Here is a 14082-nt window from a genome sequence, read left to right as displayed (position 1 = left end):
GCTTCCTCGTTTTATTATTCAGCTATTTCACTTGTGAATAACTTTATTTCCCAGACCACATGTAAGCTCGTCAAGGACAAAGAATGTTTTTCATTACATTTCGATCTTCCCCAGCCCAGGACTCCACTGAGCAGAGTCCAGCTTCTCAGCAAATACCTGGTAAATGAGTGGTACCCCAGAGGGAAAATAAACTTAAATGTCAGATTTATGGACACAAGGTCCAAAATTCATGGAAATAGAAACACTTGATGTTGCAAATTAAAAATTTTAAGATTTAGCAGCTTGTCTGATGCTTTAGACCGTGAACAGTTCAGCAGTTCAGACTGTGATCAACACATGGAAAGAATGCTGGATTTTTGAGTAGGACTTTTTTTTATATATATAAAATGTTTGCTATGCTTTGAAAGATCTCAAAACAAAGATGTGAATTTTCACTATTAAAACTTGTCAAGGACAGGCTGGACTGAGCGTCTTGACCAAAGAGTGGGAACTCTTTGGTTTTCCCCAGGAATTTCAGAGTACAAATGCACCCCTTCCTGTCCCAGCAAGATGCAGGTGATTTCATTCTGTTTGCTATCAGAGGGGACAATCAGACCTCACTGATGTGTGTCCTCACTCATCCTCTGGTTACTGCGTCTGGGTTGGTGAACAGCACAGAGACACACAGGGCACCAGACAGAAAATGTTTAGCTCACGTGAAACAAGATGCTTCTAAGAACTTTATCAACATCTTGGTCGGTTATGTGGGAATGATTCTTCCTGCCTTTTCTTCAAAACAGACCTCCCAGCACTCCTTTATAACACCGTGTCAACCCTTACTGATTATTAGAAATCAGTTATAAATTTTGGAAAGTCACAATACTTCATTTTTTTTAAAGAACCCTTCTCGATACCAGTGTCTTCTTTCTGCCCTTGGACACGGTTATTCCCACAATCCACGAGGCTTTATTTTAGTCGCCTGACTCCTGGGGAATGCGGGCATCTCCTTATGACAGAACAAAGATGCGAGTGATCGTAATTAATCCATGAGTCAGTTTAAAAAAACAGACCTAGTTTTATGTATTTTACAGTGTGTTTATTTTATGTATATAGTGGCTGAAATTTAGTTCAGTTCAGTCATTTCCATTTATAAAGGATAATTAGCAAGTTTGTGAATTGATTTTTCTGTTTGTTCTTCAATTTGAAAACCTAATCATTTGTCTGACTGGTTTCAGTTTTTACCATAATGGCTTTGATGGCCATTAACAGCTGGAATTATGTTTTAATGTCCTCAGCTGGGCTTGGTTTAATAAGTGTAAATCACACATGTTGGTAAGCCAAGGCTAGGCCAATACTTTTATCTGACATCTCCCCAGCCCCGGTCTGCGCGGAGTCCTTGCCCACGTGAGCAATGCCTGCCCCGAACTTACCCAGACTCAGAATCTGGACTCACCATTGTTTCTGCCAAGCCTGCTGTGGCTACACTTGCAGTAATTGCTACTCAGTAAAGGGACCACCATCTCTTCCGCTGCCCAAGTCAGAAACCTGGCATCCGTGACTCCTCTGCCGTCCTCATCCCCAACTTGACCCATCAACAAGTCCTGTGAATTCTACTGTCTTGGTACTACTAGGCCCCATCCTGTCCCCTCCATTCCCATCATCACCTCCCAGTGGACCCCTGTGATAGCTGCTGGCTTGGCCTCCTGCCCTGAGTCTACCCTGCTCAGAACATTCTGTAACTGAGTGATCATGTCGACCTCCTATGTAAAATCCTTCCCCTGCTGCATTGCCTTTAGGGGAAAGCCCAGACCCCTTAACGCTCCTGAGGTGCTGCCCCTGACACTGGTCTCCCCATCCCAGGCTGAGGACCAGTCATAATGAACACTCTGCAACTCCCCAAACGTCCCAGACCCTCTGCTCTCTGCACATGTATCCACGCTGTCCCTACACTCTAGAACACATTGCTAATCCCACCCTTCACCCCGACCCCGAGCTCCTTTGCCTGGTTAAAGCCACCTTCTGGCCTCAGGAAGTATTCCCAGACCCTCACCCACAGCCGTGATTGGGCTGGAGACCCTCTGCTCATTCCCCTCCCCCGCTCATCATTCTGTGTGTCAGCTCCTTAAGAACAGGTACCTTCTCCTCTTCACTAATGTATCCTCAGCCCTGAAGTGCAGACTTGACTGTTCGTAAGCACTGAATGAGTATGCAAGGGCTTAATGAGGGACTTGATCCATTAAGGCATATTATTGTTTTTATTGCAGTATAGTTGATTTACAATATTGTGTTTTACAACATTGTGTTAGTTTCCCGTGTACAGCAAAGTGATTCTGTTATACATATATATACATTTTCATTTTCGTATTTTTTTCCATTATGGTTTATCACAGGATACTGAATATAGTTCCCTTCGCTCTACAGTAGGTCCTTGTTGTTCATCCATTCTAAATATAATAGTTTGCATCTGCTAATCCCAAACTCCCAATTTATCCCTCCCCCATCCCCTTCCCCTTTGGTAACCATAAGTTTGTTTTCTATGTCTGAGTCTGTTTCGTAAATAAGTTCATTTGTGTCATGTTTTAGATTCCACAGATAAGTGATATCATATATTTGTCTTTCTCTGTCTGACTTCCTTCACATAGTATGATAATCTCTAGGTCCATCCATGTTGCTGCAAATGGCATTATTTCATTCTTTTTTATGCCTGAGTAATATTCCATTATATTGGGTTGACCAAAACATACATTCAGGTTTTTCTGTAACATCTTATGGACAAACCCGAACGAAATTTTTGGCCAACCCAGTGTATATGTGCCACACCTTTGTCCGTTCCTCTTTATCCATTCCTCCAATATGTGGACATTTAGGTTGCTTCCATGTCCTGGCTATTGTAAATAGTGCTGCTATGAACATAGGGGTGCGTGTATCTTTCTGAGTTAGAGTTTTCATCTTTGATATATGGCCAGGGGTAGGATTGCTGGATAATATGGCATCTCTGTGTTTAGTTTTTGAAGGAACCTCCGTACTCTTCTCCATAGTGGCTACAACAATTTGCATTCCCACCAGTAGTGTAAGAGAGTTCCCTTTTCTGCACACCCTCTCCAGCATTTATTGTTTGTGGACTTTTTAATGTTGGCCATTCTGACCGGTGTGAGGTGGTACCTCATTGTAGTTTTGATTTGCATTTCTCGAATAAGCGATGTTGAACATCTTTTAGCGATGTTGAACATCTTTTCATGTGCCTTTTGGCCATCTGTGTGTCTTCTTTGGAGAAATGTCTATTTAGGTCTTCTGCCCATTTCTTTTTTTTTTTTGTGGTACGCGGGCCTCTCACTGTTGTGGCCCCTCCCGTTGCGGAGCACAGGCTCCGGACGCGCAGGCTCAGTGGCCATGGCTCACGGGCCCAGCCGCTCCGCGGCATGTGGGATCTTCCCGGACCGGGGCACGAACCCGCGTCCCCTGCATCAGCAGGCGGACTCTCAACCACTGCGCCACCAGGGAAGCCCTGCCCATTTCTTGATGGGGTTGTTTCGTTTTTTTGTTATCGAGTTGTATGAGCTGTTGTGTATTTTGGAAATTCAATCCTTTTCGGTTACATCGTTTGCAGATATTTTCTCCCGGGTCGTATGTTGTCTTTTCATTTTGCTTCTGGTTTCCTTTGCTGTGCAGAAGCTTATAAGTTTGATTAGGTCCCGTTTGTTTATTTTTGCTACTTAAGGCATATTGTTTACCCAAAGTGAAAATCAGTTACCTTTTCTGATGTAAGCATAAACCTGAGGTGCATTTGTCATATTTTTCCTGTATTTTCACCTGTTGTAACTGGCCTTCCATCTTAGGCCATAACTTGTAACATACCTCCCTTAAATCTTAATCTTTGCAACCTCCAAATGAGTTATAATTACCCATGACGTGACGTTCAAGCTCAGGCTCAGGGAACTTCCAGCAAATTTCCAGATTAAAAAAAAATTATAATTGCATGTGCATGTATTTATTTCATTAAACTAATTTTCTCCATGGCCATACAAGCTCATATTTTCTAAATTCGCTGAGAAATGTGAATGCTTAACAGAATTTGAATCATTAAGATGTGCTCTGAAGTCACTGCTCTCTATTTCCTTTGATTCTAATCACCCCAGGACAAGGTTCGTGGTGGACCTGCTTAGTGAATTCTGTCTTTTAAATTTCCTGTTATTGCATTAGAAGATTAACTGACTCCAAAATCTTCCTATCAAAAGGCAGAGAATAATGAAAGCATAAATTCATCAGTCAGTGGAAAAGTAAACTATCAATTCTAGGCTGATGAAACATAACAGAACCTCACTGTAGCACATCTCATTGTTCTGTGGCCTCAGCCATCTCCCCCCATCCCTGTTGAATGGTATCTGAACAGTCAATCAGTGTCAGAACAAAGCAGCCTATCAAGCAGCTGGTAGGCCTGCCTTTCGTCTCCTGTGTCATAAGGAAATGTGCCAGTGTTTTTGTAATTTCCCAATGAGGTGGCAAAGTCTGTAAATCCTTTCTTCCAACAACCCGACAATTTTATTGGCCAAGCGTTCAACGGCCTGGTACACATTTAATGAAAACAAAGGGTTATTGTGGTAGGTGATTGTTTGAACTAGTGGTTCTTAGCTACTCTCTGACTTTTATAAAGACCAGTGCCTGGGCTCCATGCCCAGGGACTCTGGTGTGTTTGCACCAGGCAGGGCTTGGGCACTGCTGAATATCAAAGCTCCCAGGAACTTCTCATGTGCAGCCAAATTTGAGCATCGCGGGTTCCGATGTCGGCAGGCTGGGTGGGGACTGCATGGTCTCTTTAATTACTCTGAAGCCTCGTGGACACCGGGCCAACTTCACGAAAAAACAAAGAATCTGTGAGATTGTTTTTAATCACCAGACCTATAGCAAAGGAGTGTGTTGCATATAAAATCTCCAGTCATTAGAACATTCCCAGTGAAACCTTCACTTCCCGATGTTGATGGTCGCTCATCGGGTCAGTGGGCACATGCAGGCAGACGCTGACTGCACTGCAGGTTGCCTTGGTCCTGGCCAATCAATTCAATTCAAAGTTAAGATCAGGATGTTACAAAATTATTGTGTTTTCTTTTTCTTCTAGCTCTGGGTGAGGAGTCATTGCCCACATTGAAAGACATTTTATGCAATGTTAATAATTTTTTTGTGATTTTCTCCAATCAAATCTATAAACAATAAAGTCTACTAAAAAGACAGCCATAACTAGCAAAAGTGCTAGATTTCAGACAGCAAGTTGTCGCTACGTGGCTGCTTGGGTTGGGACATAATAGCTAATAATAAAGCAACCCTCTATTTAGGGCTTCCAAGGCACCAATTACCAAGACAGGCATTTTACATACATTGTCTCTCTTGTTCACCGTATCTCCATTTAACAGTGAGAAAATTGAAGTTCAGAAAATGTAAGTTGTTTCTCCAAGATCACGTATTAATGATGGTATCAGAACAGAAACCCAAGTCCTGCTTTTTTCTCTGCACCAAACTGTACGTCTGGGTTCAGTGTCTTCAGCTGAAAAACCAGAATGACTTATCTTGAGACCAAATGAGTTCATGTCTGTGAAAAGTCTTTGAAAATCCCTTAAATGCCCTGAAAATGCAAAGTGTTATTACTGGGAATGATGATATTTGTATTCAAGGCCACCCATATGAAACATTTTTGCAATGTCAAGAAACTGGCTGTCTTCTGATACAGCCGCTGGTGTAGTTAATCTAACACACTATCTTTCTCCCTACTCGCCTACTAAAAGGAAACGAAACATTGACCTAACTGTGATATTTCGTCTGAAATCTCTGCAGCTTCCATAAATGAGCTGTCAGGGCCCCAGAGCAGGCACTAAACCCCAACCGGAATAAAATGTTCCTTCTGTAAGAGACGGATCATTAGTCCAGTGGGACGTACTCACACTTGGGTGATGTGCAAAGCCTTTTTAGAGGGTTAAACAAATAAAACTCCGAGTGTCCCCTTCCCCGGGGGTGACCTAAACATTTTTTTTTTTTTAGTTTTCTACCTTTAACTATTTTATATTTCAGATGCATTTTTATATCTTAATGAAATACTTTGTAAAGGCAAAGAATATATATGAAGTGTGAAGAATAATAAAATGAAGACCCACACACCGTCCACTCAGCATGGAACATGGAACATGGTCTCACTCCCCTCCCCCACCTGACAACCAGACTCTGAATTTTCTTTACTCTTTCCTGCTATTTTTTTTTATAAATTTATTCCATTTACTTATTTTTGGCTGCATTGGGTCTTCGTTGCTGCGCGTGGGCTTTCTCTAGTTGTGGCGAGCAGGGGCTACTCTTCGTTGTGGTGCACAGGCTTCTCATTGTGGTGGCTTCTCTTGTTGTGGAGCGCGGGCTCTAGGGTGCATGGGCTTCGGTAGTTGCAGCACGTATAGTTGTGGCTCACAGACTCTAGAGCACAGGCTCAGTAGTTGTGGCACATGAGCTTAGTTGCTCCGTGTCACGTGGGATCTTCCGGGACCAGGGCTCGAACCCATGTCCCCTGCATTGGCAGGCGGACTCTTAACTACTGCGCCACCAGGGAAGTCCTCCTGCTATTTTTTGAAAAGTTTTACCACATGCTGATGAATCCCTGAACAATGTATCAGTTATGGTTTTAACTTTAAATAACTGTTGCCATACCTTGTATGTACTCCTGTTCCTTGATTTCTGCACTCAACACCGTTTGTGATATTTGTAGATATTTGTGATACATGTAGCTGTAATTGAACATTTTTCAATGCGACTTGGTCGTCCATTGTACAAATATGTCCCAATGAGTTTATCCAGTCCCCTGCCCATGGATATGCAGTTCATTTCTAGTTAGTTTAAAATTTTTTTTAGTTTTGTTAAGTACATGTTGCTCATTTCCTGGTACACGTGCCAAAGTCTCTGTGGGTTTTAATTTGCATATAATTGATTACTAATGAGGTCGAACATTTTTTACAGGTGTAATTATTGTTTATATTACATCTTCTATAAAATGCTTGTTCATGCCTTACCTATTTTTCTTTTGGGTTGCGTGTCCCTTTCTTATTGATATGTATATTTTCTTTATATAGTGTTTTTTTACAAAATTAATATGCAGAAATCTGTTGTGTTTCTTTTTTTATTGAAGTAGAGTTGATTTACAATGTTGTGTTAGTTTCAGGTATACAGCAAAGTGATTCAGTTATATATATATATATGTATAATATATACATATATATGTATCCTTTTTCAGATTCTTTTCCATTATGATTTATCACAGAATATTTTTTTAATTAATTAATTTATTTTTGCTGGGTTGGGTCTTCGTTTCTGTGCGAGGGCTTTCTCTAGTTGTGGCAAGCGGGGGCCACTCTTCATCGCGGTGCGCCGGCCTCTCACTATCGCGGCCTCTCTTGTTGCGGCGCACAGGCTCCAGACGCGCAGGCTCAGTAGTTGTGGCTCACGGGCCTAGTTGCTCCGCGGCATATGGAATCCTCCCAGACCAGGGCTCGAACCCGTGTCCCCTGCATTAGCAGGCAGATTCTCAACCACTGCGCCACCAGGGAAGCCCCTATCAAAGAATATTGAATACAGTTCCCTGTGCTATACAGTGGGTCCTTGTCCTTATATATTCCAAAATCTAATTATTTTTCCATTTTATTATTGACAGTATTTTCTTGCACTTTACAGCTTGCCTTTTCACTATCATTTTGATATTTTTTTGATAGGAAAAGATGTTAATTTCAATGAGATAAAATTTATTCACTTATGGTTTGCATTTTTTATGTCTTTTTGAAGAGATTTTCCTACCCTGAGAACATATCGTCCTACATGTCTTCTAACATTTTTGTAATTTCATCTTTCAAAATAGGTCTTTTAATCCACCTAAAATTGACTTGGGAGTTGGGTGTGAAGCGGACTTACAATTATTCTTCCATAGGAGTAATCACTGTCCCAGAACCATTTATTGAAAAAATCTTCCTTTCCTCACCGATCTTCAGGGCTGCCTCTACCATTTATGTACTTTCCTGTATGTGTAGTTTTGGTTTCAGACTCTCTGCTATGTCCCACTGGTCTTTTGTCTATTGATGTGACAGAACCACACATTCTTAATTATCATAGCTTTATAATAGGTATGACATCATACCTGTTGGCAGTAGGTGTTGTTACATCTATTGTACTAGATGTACATGTTGCTCTTGGGGCGTGTCTTGGCTATCTTGGGTAGTGTGTATGTGTTCTTTTTTTTTTTTTAACATCCTTATTGGAGTATAATTGCTTTACAGTGGTGTGTTAGTTTCTGCTTTATGTGTGTGTTCTTTTAAAAACACTTTTGGGCAATTAGTCGGAGCTGCGGTAAATCTACACACCAGTTATGGGAGGGCTTATAAACTTCAGCTGTTGAACCTTCCAATACATGGTATAGTTGACAATTTATTTACTTTTTCAAAACATGTCTTCCACTACTAAAGTCAATCTTCTCTAATAAATTTCATGCAAATATTTGGCTTAAATGTATTCCTAGGTATTAGAATATTTTTGGAACTATTGCATGTATTTCATTATTTTAAATATAATTTTTCTAATTTATATATGCAGGTGAATAGAATTGCAGTTGACTTTTTATATTGATTTCATATCCCTCAGCCTTGCTAAACTCATTTAATTCCAAAAATTTATTTGTGATTTCTTTGGATTAAGGATTTAGGCAATCCTATCCTCTCCAAATGCTGACAAATTTATTTCTTCCTTTTTCACCCTGCTCTGTCTGCTTCCCTTATCTGTCTTGCTGTGCTGTCCAAGGCCAAGTGGTATAAAATGGTAATTGTGGGACTCTGATCCTTGTCTTGTTTCTGATCGTAAAGGAAATGCTTTCAGGTTTTCACCATTTAGTGTGAAGCTGCTACAGACTTATTTGGTAGACCCCCTTGACCAGTTTAAGGAAAGTCATTTCCATTTCTAGTTTGCTCTGAGGTTTTGTTTATTTCTTTGTTTTATTTTTGTTTTTTTGTTGTTGCTGTTGTGGTTTGTGTTCTGTTATTCGTTATCTTGAATGGATTTTGAATTTTGAAATGTGTTTTCTGCATCTACTGAAGTGATCCATGTGGCTTTTCTCCTTTAATCTGTCAGTGTAGTACTGTATTGATCAACAGAAAACCACCTTATGTTAGTAGGATAAATCCAATTAGATAAATCCAACTTTCTTATACACATACATATTTTGCTTGTTTTTTTAAACCAACATTTTCTTTACAATTTTTGCATCTACGTTCATGAGTAAAATTGATCTACTAGTATGGTAAATACATTATTGAGTTAAACTTAAATCACTTTATTAAAATGGTACTTAGGTACAAACGCAAAGCTCGATATAAACTTACATAATATATATATATATAAAATTTACCAATTAACTTCAACAAATCTGTAAAATCAACAAATTTAAAAGGAGCAATACCAATTTATGTTGCTGGTGATTATAGCACTGACTGTTCCTGCCTTTTCTTTTTCACACCTATGTTACCCTATGCCATGTTATGAGTCAATTTCCTGTGACTTTTCTTTATGACCTGCTGAGAAACCTTCTTTGGAACAACAGAGCATGACATTATTGTTGCTTTGCTTGGCAGAGTTGTATTACTTACACATCAAATTCACTTTTATTCTTTTCTCACAACAACTCAAGTAGTGTCACTTGACTCTAATGTGCTTGTAAACGTAAAGTCAGGAATTAAAAGTAGATGACGAGGACTTCCCTGGTGGTGCAGTGGTTAAGAATCTGCCTGCCGATGCAGGGGACACAGGTTCGAGCCCTCGTCCGGGAAGATCCCACATGCCGCAGAGCAACTAAGCCTGTGCACCACAACTACTGAGCCTGCGCTCTAGAGCCTGCGAGCAACAACTACTGAAGCCCGCGTGCCTAGACCCCGTGCTCCACAAGAGACGCCACCACAATGAGAAGCCCGCGCACCACAATGAAGAGTAGCCCCCACTCGACGCAACTAGAGAAAGCCCGCGCGCAGCAACGAAGACCCAACGCGGCCCAAAATAAATTTAATTAATTAATTTTTTTAAAAGATGCTAAGACATCGTTGATAGTCATCTGGGAGGTCTAGAATATGGCATATTAATTTTATTAAGATTCTCATCGAAATGAACATATGAAACTTAAAAATCTTTTAAAAGCATCTGTGTACTCAGCCTCCTAGGTTATTGTCACTCACTTGATATCCATCCAGAAGGAACCATCAGTGAGATTCGTTAGGCTGCTTTCCATTAGGAACAGCACAGATGATAAATGAAACAGTAGAGCCTCCATGAACAGTGAGCAGTATTTTAGATAAATCCTTGTGCCCTGGGGGGACTCCTCCAAGACCAGACACGTAGACACCACAGCTTTTCATACTGACTTTCAGTAATTTCTCCATCATGAACTTAAAAGAAAAGTGAGCTGGGGCTTCCCTGGTGGCACAGTGGTTAAGAATCCGCCTGCTAATTCAGAGGACACAGGTTCGAGCCCTGGTCCGGGAAGATCCCACATGCCGCAGAGCAGCTAAGCCCGTGCACCACAACTACTGAGCCTGCGCTCTAGCCCCCGTGAGCCACAGCTACTGAGCCCACGTGCCACAACTACTGAAGCCCGTGCTCCTAGAGCCTGTGCTCCGCAACAAGGGAAGCCACCATGATGAGAAGCCCACGCACCACAACGAAGAGTAGCCTCTGCTCGCTGCAACTAGAGAAAGCTTGCGTGCAGCAACAAAGACCCAACTCAGCCAAAAATAAATAAATTTATTTTTTAAAAAAAGTGAGGGCTTCCCTCGTGGCACAGTGGTTGAGAGTCCGCCTGCCGATGCAGGGGACACGGGTTTGTGCCCCGGTCTGGGGGGATCCCGCATGCCACGGAGCGGCTGGGACCGTGGGCCGTGGTCGCTGGGCCTGCACGTCTGGAGCCTGTGCTCCGCAACGGGAGAGGCCACAACAGTGAGAGGCCCGCGTACCGAAAAAAAAAAAAAAAATGAGCTGTGTCCGTGGACCCACAGTGCTCTCTGTTTTCTGTATACGTGCAGCTGTCTCAGTCTAAGGGAAGAGGAGAAATGGTCCAGCCGGCTGGGACTAGTTCCCTCCAAATGGGCCCCTCCCAATTCTGAGGCACCAGAAGGGGCTGATTTCCTTCCCAGTCAGCCTCTGCATGTACCTTACAGACAGGCCAGTGGTTATTTCCCCTTTACAGCTGCCTTTATTCTCATTTTAACCTGACCTGCAATAAGTGAAAATGTTGAGGACAGAAAAAAAAACCCTGGTTTCATTTGCTCTGATCTCTTTTCCCTCCTGATAATGTCCGTAAGCCCCATTCATTCAGTGGTGTTTGAGCACCTTCTGTTTGCCAGGCAACCCACAGCCTTAAGGACCACCAGCTGCTATGTGATCCCTGATGGGTCCACCATCCTGTTTATACCAAATAGATAAAGCAAGGCTGGTAAAGCCAGGAACATCTTTCACTGTTTTGCTTCATAATACGCCATCTTAGTTGGGCAGAAACGACCTGGGAGAAGCAACTTTAAAGTGTTTTGATGCAACTCAAACACCTTCCTAAGATTGTTTTTCTCCACACTAGCTACGTGGAATTCCTTAATGTTATGGAGCAAAGTGGTGAGCATTTGGTGGATGGTCTGGGGCAGGACTGTAGGTGCTGCATGGAGAGAGAGCTTAGGAAGATTGAGTTATCAATAGGTAGTAAGGAAAGTATTCCATTTTCAATTCTCCTTCAAACTTTGGCTCATAGACCAGGAGAAAGTCTTTGACAGCCCCTAATACCTCCTAATCTCCCTTTGTAACAAAGAGAGCTACACCTCAGGTCCAGGTCTTTAAGTAGACCTGGACAGATCTAGAAATAATGCTTTGTTTTGTTGGTGTTTATGCTTACCACCTCTTCACTGCTAAGCATACTGGTGTTCCCTTTACGCTAGGGAGACAAAATGTTCGTTGTAAATGAAAGCTGTTTACATCTAAAGGGAAATGATTGGAAAAAATATCGTAAATAATAGTACTAGTGGTGCTGAAATCAAAATCCAAAAACATCATGGAGGTGGTTGGCGGTTAAGCAGACTTTGGGAGCCACTCCTGTGGTGAAAAGAGCAGAGTTTAGGAGCAGCCCAAGCTGGACTGAAACCTAGCCCGCCACTCACAGGAGTGTATGATTTTAATGACCCCTCAGAGCCTCGGTTTCCTCATCTGTAAATAGGGTAGAAAGACCGCCAGGGATGCCATGAAGGTTACTTAAACAGCTAAAGTGCAGCCTTCCTTGATGGAGTAAATGTTAGTTCCCCGTCTTGGCCACTGATGTGGAAGGAGAAATCTAATAGCATCTTGAATCTGAGCCAAAGATATAATTTTTGCTCAAATGATGAGAAAATTATAAAATGGAAAAACATAGACTTTGCAGCCAGGTGACCCTATTAGCTTTTTTGACCTTAAGTCAGTTTCCTCATCCATGAAACGAGGATCATTAAGATGCCTATTTTGCATGATTATTGGGAGAACCTGGGGTAATATATAATCAAATCACGTAGTAGTAACCACACAAAGTGCATAGAAGGCAATAAATAATGGCTCTTGTTATGGTCCAGATTAGGGGATTACCACGACTTCCCTTCCTCATTGGAACCACCGTTGTCTTTCAGGTTGTATCCTCATGTGCATAAAACATTTTCCAGTGTTTGGAGGGAAATCATTTAATAAATGTCTGGGGTCAAGAAGCACCAAGATGTATAGGAGTCTTTCTCCCAGGCTTTGGGAATTGGGGTTTTTTTCAATGATCACTTACGTGATTTAGGTGTCTGCGCAGATTCTAAATAGAGACGCACTCACCTCATTAATTAGAGGTTCAAGGCGTTGAAAGCACATCTACTCACCACCCTTTTCTCCTTGTGCCACTTTTATTTGAAAACTGTTATCTCTATTTTTCTACTGACAGTCACATTCTGCCTTTCAAGAGGTCTTTTTTAGGATTAAAGGGTGGTAATTTGGCTCCTATAAAAGGAATTTTTATAAGGTGATAGCCTCTAAACTTAATGTGGGTTGGAGTACAGATCTTCCTTGACTTAACGATGGCGTTATGTCCCGATTAACCCATTGTAAATTGAAAACATCTTAAGCTGAAAAATGCATTTAATACCCTAATCTACCACACGTCACAGCTTAGCCAGCCCATCTTAAACATTCTCAGAGCACTTCCAGTGGCCTATAGGTGGGCAAAATCCTCTAACACAAAGCCTGTTTTTTTTTGTTGTTGTTGTTTGTTTGTTCGTTTGTTTTTTTGTGGTACGCGGGCCTCTCACTGTTGTGACTTTTCCCGTTGCGGAGCATAGGCTCCGGACAAAGCCTGTTTTATAATAAAGTGTTGAGTATCTTGTGTAATTTATTGGACTCTGTACTGAAGGTGAAAAGCAGGATGGCCATCTGGGTCTGGAATGGTTGTCAGGGTATGGTGGTTCTCCACCCCCCACCCCACCCCCTGCCCGCAACTGCAGGGCTGACTGCAGCTGCCCTGCATCACGGGAGAGAGAGGATCAGACCACGTAGCACTGCCTGGGCAAAGAGCAAATTCCAAAATTCCAAGTACAGCGTCTGCTGAGTGCATATCGCTTCACACCATCATAAAACTGAAAAATCATAAGTAGAACCATCATGAGTCAGGGGCTGCCTGTACAGCTGTTCCCTTGGGGTTACTGTCATGTGCTAGTTCCCAATAAGGGAAAGCAATGTGATGCTGCCCTGAAGGAGGACCCTCCTTATGGTGGTTCTGCTAAATCTCCTTCAAGTCCCGTTTCCATAACTCCTAGTGATAGTTTGCAGCTTGTGTCTCCTGAAATCTAAGGAGTTTGAAATTTTGCTTTATTAATTAACATTTTCATTTTGCTAACATTTTGGAGTGCACTGATTTTCCAGAAGTGCTAATTACCAAGCTCACCGCAGAAGATTGGCTGCATGTTAAAATATTCCATCTTATGCTCCCCGCTGAGTTCAACGCTGTCCTCATTCAGCAGAGCCAGGCTCCCACGTGGGTGGGAGGCCCTGGCGGGCGCAGCCCCTTCGGAA

General features: G+C 42.0%; 1 protein-coding gene across 5 annotated transcripts in view; it reads left to right on the top strand.

Moving 5' to 3' along the window:
- The window catches only part of DPP6 (dipeptidyl peptidase like 6), a gene marked incomplete at both ends in the record, with an annotated part of 1026243 nt that overhangs the window by 828587 nt on the left and 183574 nt on the right, over positions 1-14082 (top strand). The gene's annotated exons all lie outside the window — the stretch shown is intronic.

This window comes from Grampus griseus (assembly GCF_964374135.1).
Source record: "Grampus griseus genome assembly, chromosome: 9".
NCBI classification, from domain to species: domain Eukaryota; kingdom Metazoa; phylum Chordata; class Mammalia; order Artiodactyla; family Delphinidae; genus Grampus; species Grampus griseus.
Note: the sequence above shows the minus strand (reverse complement) of the source record. Positions and strands in the feature narration are given on the sequence as shown.